Source organism: Chelonoidis abingdonii, chromosome 3 (assembly GCF_003597395.2).
Source record: "Chelonoidis abingdonii isolate Lonesome George chromosome 3, CheloAbing_2.0, whole genome shotgun sequence".
In the NCBI taxonomy this organism is placed as follows: Eukaryota; Metazoa; Chordata; order Testudines; family Testudinidae; genus Chelonoidis; species Chelonoidis abingdonii.
In genome coordinates, this window is record NC_133771.1 from 167,243,379 (window position 1) to 167,257,087 (window position 13,709).

At 43.2% G+C, this 13,709-nt stretch overlaps 1 protein-coding gene across 1 annotated transcript in view; it reads left to right on the forward strand.

The window, feature by feature from the left end:
- AIDA (axin interactor, dorsalization associated) overlaps positions 1-13,709 on the forward strand; it is a 60,651-nt gene that overhangs the window by 938 nt on the left and 46,004 nt on the right. The window lies entirely within an intron of this gene.

Genomic DNA, 13,709 nt, shown 5'->3' on the forward strand with positions numbered 1-13,709 from the left:
GTTAAAGGTCTGCCTTCTGGAGTTGGGGCTCAAGGGAGATCTGGGGAAGTTAGGGAGGCTGTCAACTTGCTTTATATGTTAGTCTGTGGATATGGTGGAATCTATGGATATGGTGGAGTCTGTGGGCAACTGAAGGTGACACCTGAGCATGGGACTTGGGGATGGCTTGGAGCAGCTGTTGGAAGCAATAGTTGAGTATGAGATGTGGGTACAGGCCTAGGAGGAAGCAGATTTTATATATGGAGATGTACCTATTTCATAGAACTGGAAGGGACCCTGAAAGGTCATTGAGTCCAGCCCCCTGCCTTCACTAGCAGGACCAAGTACTGATTTTGCCCCAGATCCCTAATTGGCCCCCTCAAAGATTGAATTTACAACCCTGGGTTTAGTAGGCCAATGCTCAAACCACTGAGCTATCCCACCCCTCAGATGGGGCATCTCTGGGCCTAGTCCATACTTGCTTAAGAGAAAAGGCTGTCCCATCCTGCTCTTTGGCAGATATGAGCTGCTGTTGACTTGGCAGGGAACAGAGCCCAATCTGCATGGGCAAAGGACTTACTGCCCAATTTGCATTATAGAGGCTCCCCCATGAAAAGCGGAACTACCCTTGGGGCAGATACTGGCTGCAGTTGTTAATGCCTCTCTTGAGAGGGCAAGCTGCCAAGCTCACACAGCAACACGGGTTAGACCTTTGATCATCTTTGGGGTGTGTGTGTGTGTATGTCAAACAAACAAAAAAAACAAACCCAAAACAATAACCTTTGCCAAATACTGCCCTGTCTCTGACTTCCTTTTGGGGGATGGATAGGAAGGTTATCAAGGTAATTATGAGACAATTCCAGCTATATTCTGAGTCTGTAGATTTCCTTGATCTCTTTTTCTGGGTATAGAACAGATTGCAGTGATTTCAGTTGTGGACTCCTACTGATTGAAAAAACTCAACTGGTTGTTAATATTGGTTCCATCACCATTTGATGCACCATTGATCTAATGGTGGTGACTGCCTGTGGAATCCTGCAGAGGTGGACAACAGTGACTCTTCAGTGAATTAATTCCTTAAACTTGGAGAGGTCTCAGTGCTGGGCAAGTTCATCCTGCCACTAAAAGGCCCCCCCTCTCTTTTGCTCTATACTTTAAATCACTCCATACAGTAACAGTATCTGGATAGTTGATTGGTTGGGCTGCACCGCAGTTTGGCTGTTAGGAAAATGCCTACCAAAAGAGAGAAATCTTGCACTGTGATTTGAAGGTTGGAGACCTTGGGCTCAGTTTGATCATGGGATGGTGAATTTCCTAAGAGGCCTCTTGCTTAGAAAATCCTTCAGGTTCACACTTGTGCTCCATCATTTATCATATTCTCAGAGAAAGATGGCAAAAGAGGTAGTTTCTGAGATAGCCTGATCAAAATCCTAAATGAGTTAGGAAAACAAGGGCCAAGACTCTGAATCTGAAATTAGGCTTGTAACTCAGAATAAATTTTATAAAACACTGATGTTTTGTGCTGTCATCGCCTCTCTCCACTTAGCAAATGGGGTGACACAAGTTGAGCTATTTGGTTTGCTGTTGGCCTTCTGAATAATGACAGGGTATTGTAATAATCAAACCTTGAGATGGGAAGGAAAATAAGGAGCTCTGTTGCTAGTGCACTATTTGAAAAGGGGCAGAGTTCCTTCACCTGGTGAAAGTAAAAGAAGGTGTTTCTAATAGTTACTGATATGTGGACATCCATAAGAGAGAAAAAAGTCAACCATAGCTTGAAAGTTTGAAATCATCTTGGCAATCTGAGAACAGAAAATCTCAGTAGAGGATGGCATCACACTTCCTATCAGTTTCCCTAAGTGAAGATTTCTCCAGACTTTTTCACTCTGAGGTCACTTTATGATGGTGCAGGGTCAGAGTACCTATCTTCCTACTGCTTGATTTGTAAAATAATTAATTCTGCAGACCAATCCAATTTGAGAACCTCAGCTCTAATTACTACTCCCTTCTCACCAGCTTCACTTGTTTTTGATCAGGACTGAGCTGAAGCAGGTGTCTTCCACATGCACTCTTATTTCTTTCTGATGTGTAACAGGAGACTCCTTTTCTAACACAAGTGTACAAACATACAGCTGAGTGTCATCAACATGTTGGTGACAATGCAGTCCACATCCGCTGATGATCTCTCAGTGGTTTTATGTGCTGAGTAAGAGAAGTGACAGGCATGAGCCTTGAAGAACCCCAAAGAGGGAACCTTTCATGAGAAGGAAAATGGTCCCATTGCAATCCTCTGATCTTTCATAGGAAAGATCAAAGCCAGTTTAACAAGACTCTTCGCCTCTTCTAGGCACTATGGGCAGGTTAGTAGCTTCTCTTGATCAGTCCCGTGCAGGCTGCTAATAAATAATGGATGGATATTTGGACCTGTTTTTAGTTTAAGGAGATATATCAGCATGGTTTAATGCTGTTGCATGTCAAAACCCTAGTCTGAAGCCAGATTAGAAGGGGTCTGTCTAAGTTGTCGCAGTTGGCTGAAGTTGACTAGCTCCAATGATATCAATTTACCCAGGAAGTGGAGGTTGAAGATGGGGTGGTCACTGGCAAGCTTGCTGGCATTGCGTAATGGCTTCCTGAGTACAAGCTGGCTCATAGCATGGTTTTAGTGCTGTTGGTGGGTTCAGAAAAGAACTAGAGAAGTTCATGGACTTGTTAATGACTATTAGTCAAGATGGACTATGCTCAGGGTATCCCTATGCTCAGGGTATCCCTAAACCTCCAACTGCTAGAAGTTGGGAGTGGACAACAGGGGATGGATCCCTTGAAATTGCCCTGTTCTGTTCATTCCCTCTGAAGCATTTGGCACTGGTTGCTATTGAAGACAGGATACTGGGTTAGGTCGTCCATTGGTCTGATCCAGTATGGCCATTCTTATGGGACAAAACAACTGTTTGCCTCCTGCAAGTGTCTGTGAACATGTGGTCAGGTCTTTGCATGGACTTCCTGCACTTCCAAAAGCAATTCAGAGTGTTGGTAGAGCCCTGAATGGACAAGGACAGGCTGTCTGAGTGACCATCTCTTGAACCATCCCCGCAGTTCAGACTGGCTGGAAGTCCTGTGCATTGTCATCAGGGCATTCTCAATTCCCTTATCCTTGGAATCCTCTTCCCTGGGCAGTTCAAACAGAGCAAACTTTAGCATACGATGCAAGATGCTTTTACTTATTTTCTTTCTTAAATTTCTGACAAATGGAAAGATGGTTGTGCTTTTACTTCTATAATCAAAAGCAGTGGTTCTGCAATGCTGCCTGTTGTGGGTGGCTTAGTGTCTAGCTGATATGGGGATAAATTCTTTATAAATCATTACAAATAGTACTACTGTGCATTGGTACTGGTTAAAGCACAGCATGGGGGCAGTAGATCTGGGCTATATTTCTGCCATGTGTGACCTTGAATAAGTCACATAACTTCTCTTTGCCTCCATTTCCTTGCCTATAAAAGGGGGATTAAAACCACTGTGGTGTGTGGCTGCGCTTTTTTTCCCTCCTCTGGTTGGAAGGTGCTATAAGAACTTAATAACTACTCCAACTCCACATGTCCTCTTGCTGGGTTTTTGATTTGTAGGATCTTGAGCCTAAGAGACAGAACTGGGAGTAGAGACTTCTAATGGCAAGTTACCTAATCTCTCTATGCCTTTGTTTCTGCCTCTGTAGAATGGCATAATGTGTATCTCACAAGTGCTGTAAAGCTGGATTCATTCAATAGTGTAAGTTATGGGGAAATCCCAGATAGAAGGAGCTGGAAAAATGTTGAGTATTGTTGTTGTTTTGATGCCCTTTTATTTATAGGGAATCACAACAATTGACACCGAGGCTCCATTTGTTTAATTTTTTTCTTACTCACTGGAAGGAATTTGCAGCTCTTCCCATGGATTCTCTTCAAAATGCCCTTTAGTTTCCTTTCACTTTCTTGGGCTATTTGCTTACTGTAACTTTCCAATCCAACCTGTTGATGCTCCTCTCTCTTTGATTATGGGTGGAGTCTCTTTGATTATGGGTGGAGTCTCCACTCAGCATGTGATGATGAGAGGAGCAAATGTCAGCTAAGCTATCCAATACAGTTTCAGGCCATCCTTGCCTGCATTTAATCTCCAACATCAGAGAACATGTAGTTACTACCTACTGCACCAGCTGCTACTCTCATCCTAGACCCATCACCTTTGTGGGGAAGAGAGGAGTCTGATTGCTGTTATAAAGCCTGTATTGACTTTCTTTAAACCAGATTTCCTCTGCTGGCAGTATAGCGTAGAGCTAGTGGTTTTGTTTGTTGTTTTAAGCACAAAACAAAACCAAGTTTAGTACTGGTTTGTGAAAGTGGCTCCAGGTTGTGAAGGGATTAGTTTCCCAGTTTGCCTAGAGCAAAAATTAAAGCCCCATGTACCTTGCTTGCTCCGTTTTTAAAAAAGAGGTTATTGTGTTGGTGCTGCTCTCCACCTCCCCATCCAACTTGAGTGAGCATCTCCATGAATCCCTGTTCCAGTGACGTTTGTATAATGCAGGGGTAGGCAACCTATGGCACGTGTGCTGAAGGCGGCAGGCGAGCTGATTTTCAGTGGCACTCACACTGCGCGGGTCCTGGCCACTGGTCCGAGGGGCTCTGCATTTTAATTTAATTTTAAATGAAGCTTCTTAAACATTTTAAAAACCTTATTTACTTTTCATACAATAGTTTAGTTACATAATATAGACTTAGAGAGAGAGACCTTCTAAAAATGTTAAAATGTGTTACTGGCACACGAAACTTTGAATTAGAGTGAATAAATGAAGACTCAGCACACCACTTCTGAAAGGTTTCCGACCCCTGGTATAATGATTAAGGATCTGGGATGGATAGTCTACCCATTATGGGTGGTAGTGCCTACGGGTTAGCCCAGCCTGTGTCACCTGAAATGGCCTGTTAAGATTTTGTATGGTTTTGATGATTGCAAAGACCTAGGAAAGAAGAGGATGTTGGTAGAGAGAAAGCAGTCCTGGGAATTAATAGTGTTTTGGAGAAAATCAGTTATTGTTTCTTTAAGGACCCAAGGCCAAGAGCATTGCAGACAGGGAGAGGAAGGGGACAAGGCTCCCTCACCGATTGGGGATAAGCTGGGAGAAGGAAGATAGTGTATATGCTGCCTCCTCCTTCACCGCATGGCACATACTAGCAGGAGAAGGCTGGTGCTGAACACTCTGAGCCTGAGGATTAATTAGGGAAAAGAGGGCAGCTGAAGAAGAAACTTGCTAATGCCCTACAGCTGGCCTACACCTCACCTCCAGGGAGGAAAGCAGGGAATTCCTGGCATAAGAGAGTAACTGTTTAGAGTACAACCCCAACTCCATAAAGGGGCCTCCTGAACAGGGGCAAGAAAGCTGACCTGGACTGTTATATGGACCTGGAATGGGTGTGAACTGGGTCGACTACTAAACTGAGTTACACTTTGTAGAAAGACTTAATAAATCAGACCCCACAAAAGGGAATTTGTGGCATTACCCAAGGTATAATCTGGACTGTTGAACAGCTGTGTCCCCTCAATTCTCTAACCTGGGGTGCCTTTTACACTGCTTCACTGTGAGAGCAACCACGCCTGGTCCACTCATACACAGCCTACAGCATGTAAGTAGTCCTAGCTATACTATGAATGTATGACCAGCCACTCTTGAATTACACTGCAGAGCAAACCAGCAAATTCTCAGTTCCAGACTTGCCCCTTGTACTGCTTGACCCTCTCCTGGACAACACAAGCTCATATAAAGTCCGTCATTTTATTAATAGAAAATTATATGCACAAATCCCGTTATCTCAAATGGAGTTTTCCAAACACTTCAGTCCAAGCACATTGGTTTAGATAAACAAAGTTTAGCCACAGAAAGATAGATTTTAAGTGATTACAAATTAATGAGGCATAAAAGTCACAGTTGGTTACAAAGAAATTAAAGGTAAATTAATATCTCACTTAACAAGCTAGAAAGCAAAAGGTCTCTTTCACTAACATGCTTCAGTAGTCCTACTGGCAGAATTCCTTTCAGACAGGATCCCTCCATTAGTCCAAAGCTGTTACTTTTCCCCTCAGATGTTGTGGCTGCCATGGATTGAGAAAGGGAAGACATTTTGGGGCATCTGGTCCCCATTCTTATACCTCTTCCTCTTCTTTGAGAATCATTTCCAGCTGGGGTTTAGGGGAGACAGTCTGTGGGAATAGGAAAAATGTAAATTTTTTGCTCATCCCCTTTTTCATGCCAAAGAATGGCCACTTAACCAGGTGATGATCCATTTGATTTCACTGAGATCTGGCTGAGGTGTCAGTTTGCTTTTTGTCTCTGAGGAACTAATTTGTGACTGCTTTCCCGGATTTGGAATATGTCTTAGGGCTTGTCTACACTTGCCAGTTTTGTCGCCAAAAACTGGCTTTTGGTGACACAATAGTATACACACTGCAATGTCACTTTTTCGAAACTGCCTCCCCAGTTTTACTTTTGGCGACAAAAACTTCCACTCCTGCAAGAGACTTTTTTGTCTTTTCCGCTCCCTTTACTGGCGACAGTCAGTGTAGAGACTACAGGTGTTTTTTTTAATTTTATTGGCCTCCAGAAAGTATCCCACAATTTCCATGCTGCCGCTCTGGTCAGTGGTTTGAATTCCACTGCCCTGCAGCCAACCTGCCCCTCCCCCTTGCAAGCCCCAGGAATTTTAAATCTCATTTCCTACTTGTTGGCTTCCCAGAGGAGCTTCCCAAGTGAGCATGGCTGGCTATCACATCAACGTGCTCCTGCTTGGACCACTGCTGAATTGTTGGATCTGATCAGTATATGGGGAGAGGAGTCTGTTCAGTAGCAGCTGCGACTGACCCATAGGATTTGGGACACATGGGCAAATTTCTCGAGGCTTATGTGAAAAGGGCTATGATTGGGACATGCAGCAGTGCAAAGCGAAGATAAAGGAGCTGAGGCAGGCCTACCATAAGGCGCGGGAAGCGAACCACCGCTCCGGTGGTGCACCTAAGACCTGCCACTTCTATAAGGAGCTGAATGCCATCGTTGCTGATGAACCCACCTCCATTGCAGATTGCCCTGTGGATACTTCACATGCAGCTGAAAGAGGGGATAACCCGGAGGCTGAAATTGTGGATGAAGAAGTCTAGCTAGAAGAGGATGTGGTGCTCCCAGTGGGGTTGCTGGGTGGGGCAGGCAGCCAGGAACTTTTCTCCACTCCAAAAGTGCTCAGTGGGGAGCTAGAAGCAGATGAGACTCTGGGTAAGTTGTTGTGGCTTGTGTAGGGAATTGAAAAGTGGGAGGCAGATCATGTTTTCTGTCAGCTAATCTGCATCGTGAAGCGGGGTATTGATGGACATCGAGACCTGCTGGGAATCCTCTAGAGAGAGGCCCTGGAAAGCTTCCAAGAGGTACTTCTTAATCCTCTGCCGCAGATTCCAAGGGATTGCAGCCTTGTTAATTCCCAAATTATAGGAAACTATACTATGCCATTTAGCAATCACTGGAGCTGGGATCAACATGGTGCACAGCTGAGCTGCATATAGACCGGGGTGAAAGCCGCAACCATTCAGCAGCTGAGTCCTGGTTTCTCTGGTCACCCTCAGCAGGGAGATGTCAGCCAGCAGGTTGACTGCTTGTGAAAAAGTGTGGGATAATTTTAGGATGAGTTCCCTGCAGAGCTGCCCTGCAAGCCGTGACCTTTTTGTCCATACACACGACCACCTTACCACCTTCCCCTCATTCCCGAAACTCACCATGATTGGGGTGCTCGTGGAGCTGTTTGCCTGCCTACAGTCTTGGAGAGAAAGTGATTTCTACTAGCAAAATGCCATTTTTACTAAAATGTTTGTCGTTTGTCTGAATGTAACAATCCCTCTTCTGTTCAGCACAGACCTTGAAGAACACATCATGCACCCCCGCGGACTGGCTGCGGCAGATAAGAAAAAAACCTAGGCTCAGCAAAGAACACATGTTCCTTGAGGTTCTACAGCGCGATGAGAGACAGACGTGGGAATGGAAAGGGTGCTGGGAAGCCGAAAGGCAGGACAGAAAAGAGAGTGCTGCTTTTGCTAGGCCAGTGACAGAGTGGATGATAAGTTATGGTGGTTCAGACAGAGATGCTCAAGTCATTGATAAAGCTGCAAACTGAGCACATCTGTGTTTGAGCACCACTGCAGCAGATGCACAATTCTTTCCCACCCCCCTCTATGCCCACACATTCCTTTTCACTTCACAGCACTCCTGAGTTTCCCCATCACTCCACCCCCTCACAATGATAGCCAGAGCTACACACAGTTGTGAGGTTTTATCCTTTTTAACAATAAATAAAGGCTAAGGTATTTAATGGTACAGCGTTTTTATTCTGTGTTCTACAAAAGCGTATCACAGTCAATTCACTCTTGGAAACAGGCTTCTAAAGCATTGTGTTGCATGGATCTTGGGACCCAAAATCGTACATGGATGCAGCAGGGAGGGAACTCCAAAGCAGACATGGTACTGCCCCTCGTTGTCAAAGTGGTTCCTCAAAGCCTCTCTGATGTTAATAGCAGCCCTCTGGGCTCCTCGGACAGCCCTAGCATCTGTGTGTTCAAACTGTGCAGCCAAGCGCTCTGCCTCAGTGCTCCACATCTGAGCAAACATTTCACCCTTAAATTCACACAGATATGCAAAGTGCAGCACGTGGCTATGACCGTGGGAATATTATCCTCGGTAAGGTCTAGCCTGCCATTTAAACCTCCAGCAAGCTTTCAAATGGCCAAAGGCCGATTCGACTACTATGCGGCACCCGCTCATGTTGTTAAAACGTCCCTTGCTGCCGTCCAGGTGCCCTGTGTAAGGTTTCATGAGCCAAGGCTGTAAAGGATAAGCCGGGTCTTCAAGTATTACTGTGGGCATTTCCACATCCCCCACTATAAACCTGTGGTCTGGAAAGAAAGTCCCCACGTGCAGCTTTCTGTACAGGCCATCGTTCCTGAAGATGCGTGCGTCGTGCACCTTTCTAGACCAGCCTGAATTGATGTTCGTGAAATGCTCCTGGTGATCCACAAGTGCCTGCAACACCATGGAGAAGTATCCCTTCCTATTGATGTATTCAGAGGCAAGGTGTTCTGGTGCTAAAATTGGAATGTATTGATTTGCAACTGACTGCTAGCAGTCTGGATTCGCAAGCTTCCACACAGTGATTACAACACACTTTTCTACCGGAAGGGCAACTCTCAATCTGATGTCCTTGTGCTGCAGGTCTGGGGAGAGCTCAGCACATAAGTCCATGAACTTTACGCATCCTAAAGTTCTGTACCCACTGGTCATCATCCCACACCTGCATGGCAATGCGATCCCACCAATCAGTGCTTGTTTGCCTAGCCCAAAAGCGATGGTCTACCATATGCAGCTGCTCTGTGAATGCACAAAATACTGATAAGTTGGTGCCGTCCATATCACACTCAGGTGTCTGCAATTCATCCTCTGCTAACTTTGCGAATAACTCTGTGAGTAACCGTGCTGCCACGTGCGATGTCCTCACGACAGCTAACAGCACACAGGAGAGAAGTGCGGGATCCATCCTCTCTCATTGCAAATGCTGGCACGCACTACAAAAGAATGACAGTTGGAAAAACGGCACGAAAGGAAGCCAGAGACCTTTGGAGGGGTGGGATATAAAGCGGTGCATGATGGTACATTTTGCACATCCCAGGATGCGCCGCGGTCCGTTTCCACATTCCCACAACAGCTAGCGATGGATGGTGTCACCAGGCACTGTGGAATACATACCCACAGTCTATTGCTCTCGCTGTTTACAAAGGTGCCCCAAATACGGACACGATCTGTCGACAGAGGGAGCAAATGTGGACACGCTTTGGCGACTTTGCTTTTGTCAATTTTTCCTTGGTGACATTAGTTTCATCAAAAAAACTTGCAAGTGTAGACAAGCCCTTAGTAACATCATACAGTAGACATCTTAACTTTACATGCAGTGTTGCCACACATGTTTTGCCAGGACAATAAAGATTAGCAAATCATGAGTTTTCAGATTATTTTACAAGGCACAGATTTCATTGTACAAAATTTATCATACTCTTGAAAAAGGAGTGGATGTAGGGATAGAAACTGTTACGGGTACACATTTTGAACCACTTTAGTCTGGGTGATTGAAACAATGAACTCAAGGGCCACAAGGGTATGTGTTGCAGGCCAGTGCCCCGTAGCAAGATCTGAAGGTGCCTTGTAACAGTGCAATATTGAGGAGTTGTACCTTAATCCTAAACGTTCCTCCTGAACTGAAATGTGATGTAGAATCACTGAACAAATAGAGATAGAAGATGGAAAAAAACTATCAGTCCATCTCCCGATGCAGAATCATTCCCTAGAGCACACCTTCAAATGCTTTGTCAAATTTCCATGATTTAATTGTCAGAACTCCTTTCCTCCTGCTATGCAACAAGGAAAAACATGTAGTGTTCCTCCCTAAAATGTCATCCCACTACTTTTAGTTATACCCCAAGTAGTACCCTTAAAATAAATACTCTGCCTCTATAACATTTACATCCCTCACATATTTGTGAAATCCTTATTTCCGCCTTTGTTTTTATTTTGCCAATGAGCAGTGTAAATTAAATTATTTTCTGACTGCTGGAAAATGACCCCTTCTGGGTGACCTAGGCTTGGGAAAATCTGTGTTTCCACGGTACATGTTATCAGTCAGACACCTTACATGAGCACTACATTAAAATCTAAAAACAAAAATTGGGGTGGTAAGAAAATGCCCACTTTTTTCTACTGGAATGCTCTTGCTGTCATCAAATGCTGAAGTCTGGCATATGACCATTGCATTATTTTTCATTTACAGAGGTCCACTGGGGAACTCAGTGCTACACAGGGGACGTCTGTCCCCACCTCAAGAAGCTTATACTCTAAATTAAATACCATCCATCCAATCTCTCTCTCAAATCTTATGTTCTTGATTCAGGAAGGTAGATGCTGAATGGGGGAAAAGGGCAATGTGTCTTATAGACTGATTTCTTTCTTTTTGGCAATTAAAATTTTAAAGGTAATCCAAGAATAACTAACAAACCATATTTGCAGTGTTCAGGTATGTTCTGTGTGTGTTAGTGTTTGGACTAACAGCCCAAGTCTCTCTTCCTAGAACAGGACCGCACATTCTCCTGCCAATGTATCTCAACCCTGTTCTGAAAGGACCGTGTCTAGGAGTGAGAGGATCCAGAGCCCATTCATTGGATATTGTTTTTTTACTGAGACTGCCAACAAGAGTGTCTTCCTGTAAATTGCAGGTTGTTTTGCGTTAAACAGATTCACTGGGAATCTGACTGAGATGATCAGATTCTCTTTGCTGAACAGCCATCTGATGCTAGCAATTTTTGGTCACAAATGATCCAAGCCAAGGTTGGAAGGACAATGAAAGTCACTACATCCCAATTCTAATCTCCTGAGTCATCCATTCCACCCCTCCTCTCAAATACAGTTTTTTGAATTGGAACTTATAGAGGGATTGATGTTTACTATAAAAACTAGGTTTTACCTTTTCAATATTATGTTTCTTACTGAGAAAGAGACACTTTACAAAAATATAATATATGTGGAGATATACCTATCTCATAGAGCTGAAAGGGACCCTGAAAGGTCATTGAGTCTAGCCCCCTGCCTAGCAGAACCAAGTACTGATTTTTGCCCCAGGTCCCTAAGTGGCTCCCTCAAAGATTGAATTCACAGCCCTGGGTTTTGGAATCTGGTACCAATGAAGTCTTTCTTACTAGCAAGTACAGTATGCATGTGAGAGATGAATCAAGAATGAGCTTTTGAATTTTCTCTAGGTTTTTCTACTCCAAAAACTTTCCTAAATGACCTTTCAGAATGATAAGTAGTTGTGGGGAGAGAGTCCTTTCTCTTTCATATACCCAATTCTGTAATTCTACTGCTACAGAAACTTCAGAAGTGCTGATATATTGGAGTTTTTAAAAGAAAGTTTGTGATTCTATTTCAAGTTCACATGGAATGCAATCCCAATAAATCCTTATCAGTAACTTATTGCAGATTTGTAATGAGTTTTTGTTCTCCCTTAGATCTATGACAAAACTGCCCCTAAAAGCTTTTTCATGCATCTTGTTTCCAAATTTAAATTAGAAACCTGTGCTCTAATATCTCTTACCTCATTAGAATGGAGGGATGTCAGTTGCTGTGTTAGAACAGGATTAAAAATTTAACCTCTGAAAAGATTTGGGAAAGTAACAGTTCATCCATATAAAAATACTTTGCTCTTATAGGGTTTTCATCCATAGATTTCAGAGTTTTATAAAGGAGGGTAGGTATCATTGTCCCCATTTCACAGATGAGAAAACTGAGCTGTCGAGAGAGTAAGGGTCTTGTTAATATGTGACATCTGTAAAAACAGCCACATTAGAAAAGCATTAAGTTAAACAAAAACACCATTAGGATTAATTTTGGCACCCTCTCTCCAATAGTAAATGAATAGAGCTGTGCAAATAATAGATTTTTAAGTTTGCTGGCTGAACTGGAAAAAAAAAATCATTTCAGATTGACCCAAAACATAAATATTTTGATTTTTTCCTAGCAAAAAGAAATGCCCCCCCTCCCCCACCTTGTTTTGGGTCAAATAGAATGTTTTGTTCTCACTTTGGGTATCTTTTTAACTTTTTTTTTTTTTTAATTAACAGCAAAGGAAATTTAGAAATGCCACTCACAAAGCTGGAGCGGGAACAAGTTCAAAATGTGCTCCCTCGTTCAAAGAATCAAGTCCTCATGTATATGGTATTGTCAGGGTTATACCCCAGATTCCTAGACGTTCTCTTCTGTATAAGTAACAATGCTTTTTTCTTCCTTGGCTTAATTAAATTCCATGACTCTCATGCTTTATGATAGCAGATGACCTGTTAATGCTTTCTTGCCCATTAGCAGATGGCATTGGCTTTTATGAGCCTTACTCTATCAGTTTTATCAAGAAAATTAGCATTTTAAACAATATCCAATTTGTTAAAATATGATGAAATCAAATAAATGCATATTTTGCACTTGGTACTTTCCATCCAAGGGTCAAAGTGCTTTATAGAGACTGGTAATTACCGCTCTTGCTTGATAAATGGGGAAACTGAGATCCAGAGAAGTTAAATGACTTATCCAATGTGTCACAGTGAGTCAGTGGTCAATTCAAGAGAAGAACTCTGGTCTCCTAATTTCTGCATTCTGAGGGGTTACACAGTTGTATCTGCACTGAAGTGTGACAGTCTTTTGTTTTAATACTTGATATTTAAAGTACAATGAAACCTATCCAAGTGACCACCTTCATTGGAGGGCTCTCAAGGCAGGAGGCTGTCTAAAGTATCCCCAAATATACCAAGTCCAGTTCTGCTCCAGCTTCATGAGAAGACCACTTCTATTAAGCAAGTGATTTTGCTAGTCACTTCTACTATGACATGCACAAATCCTCATTTTGCTCCTTTATGATATATAGAAGGCCTGAAAGGTGCTTCTGAAAAGTGTTTGCTTGTTTTACTTTAGACCTCTCAGGGATGTAAAATCTGCTTTTTCTGGAAGACCTCTTGTGTCTTGATAATCAGTCATCTTATCTGGGGGAGTTGGCATATTGAATCTTCAACAGACATCTCTTCTCCAGAATGTCTGTCATTAGAGTTAAATAGGTGTTAAAAAGTTAGGCAAAAAATTGTTACTT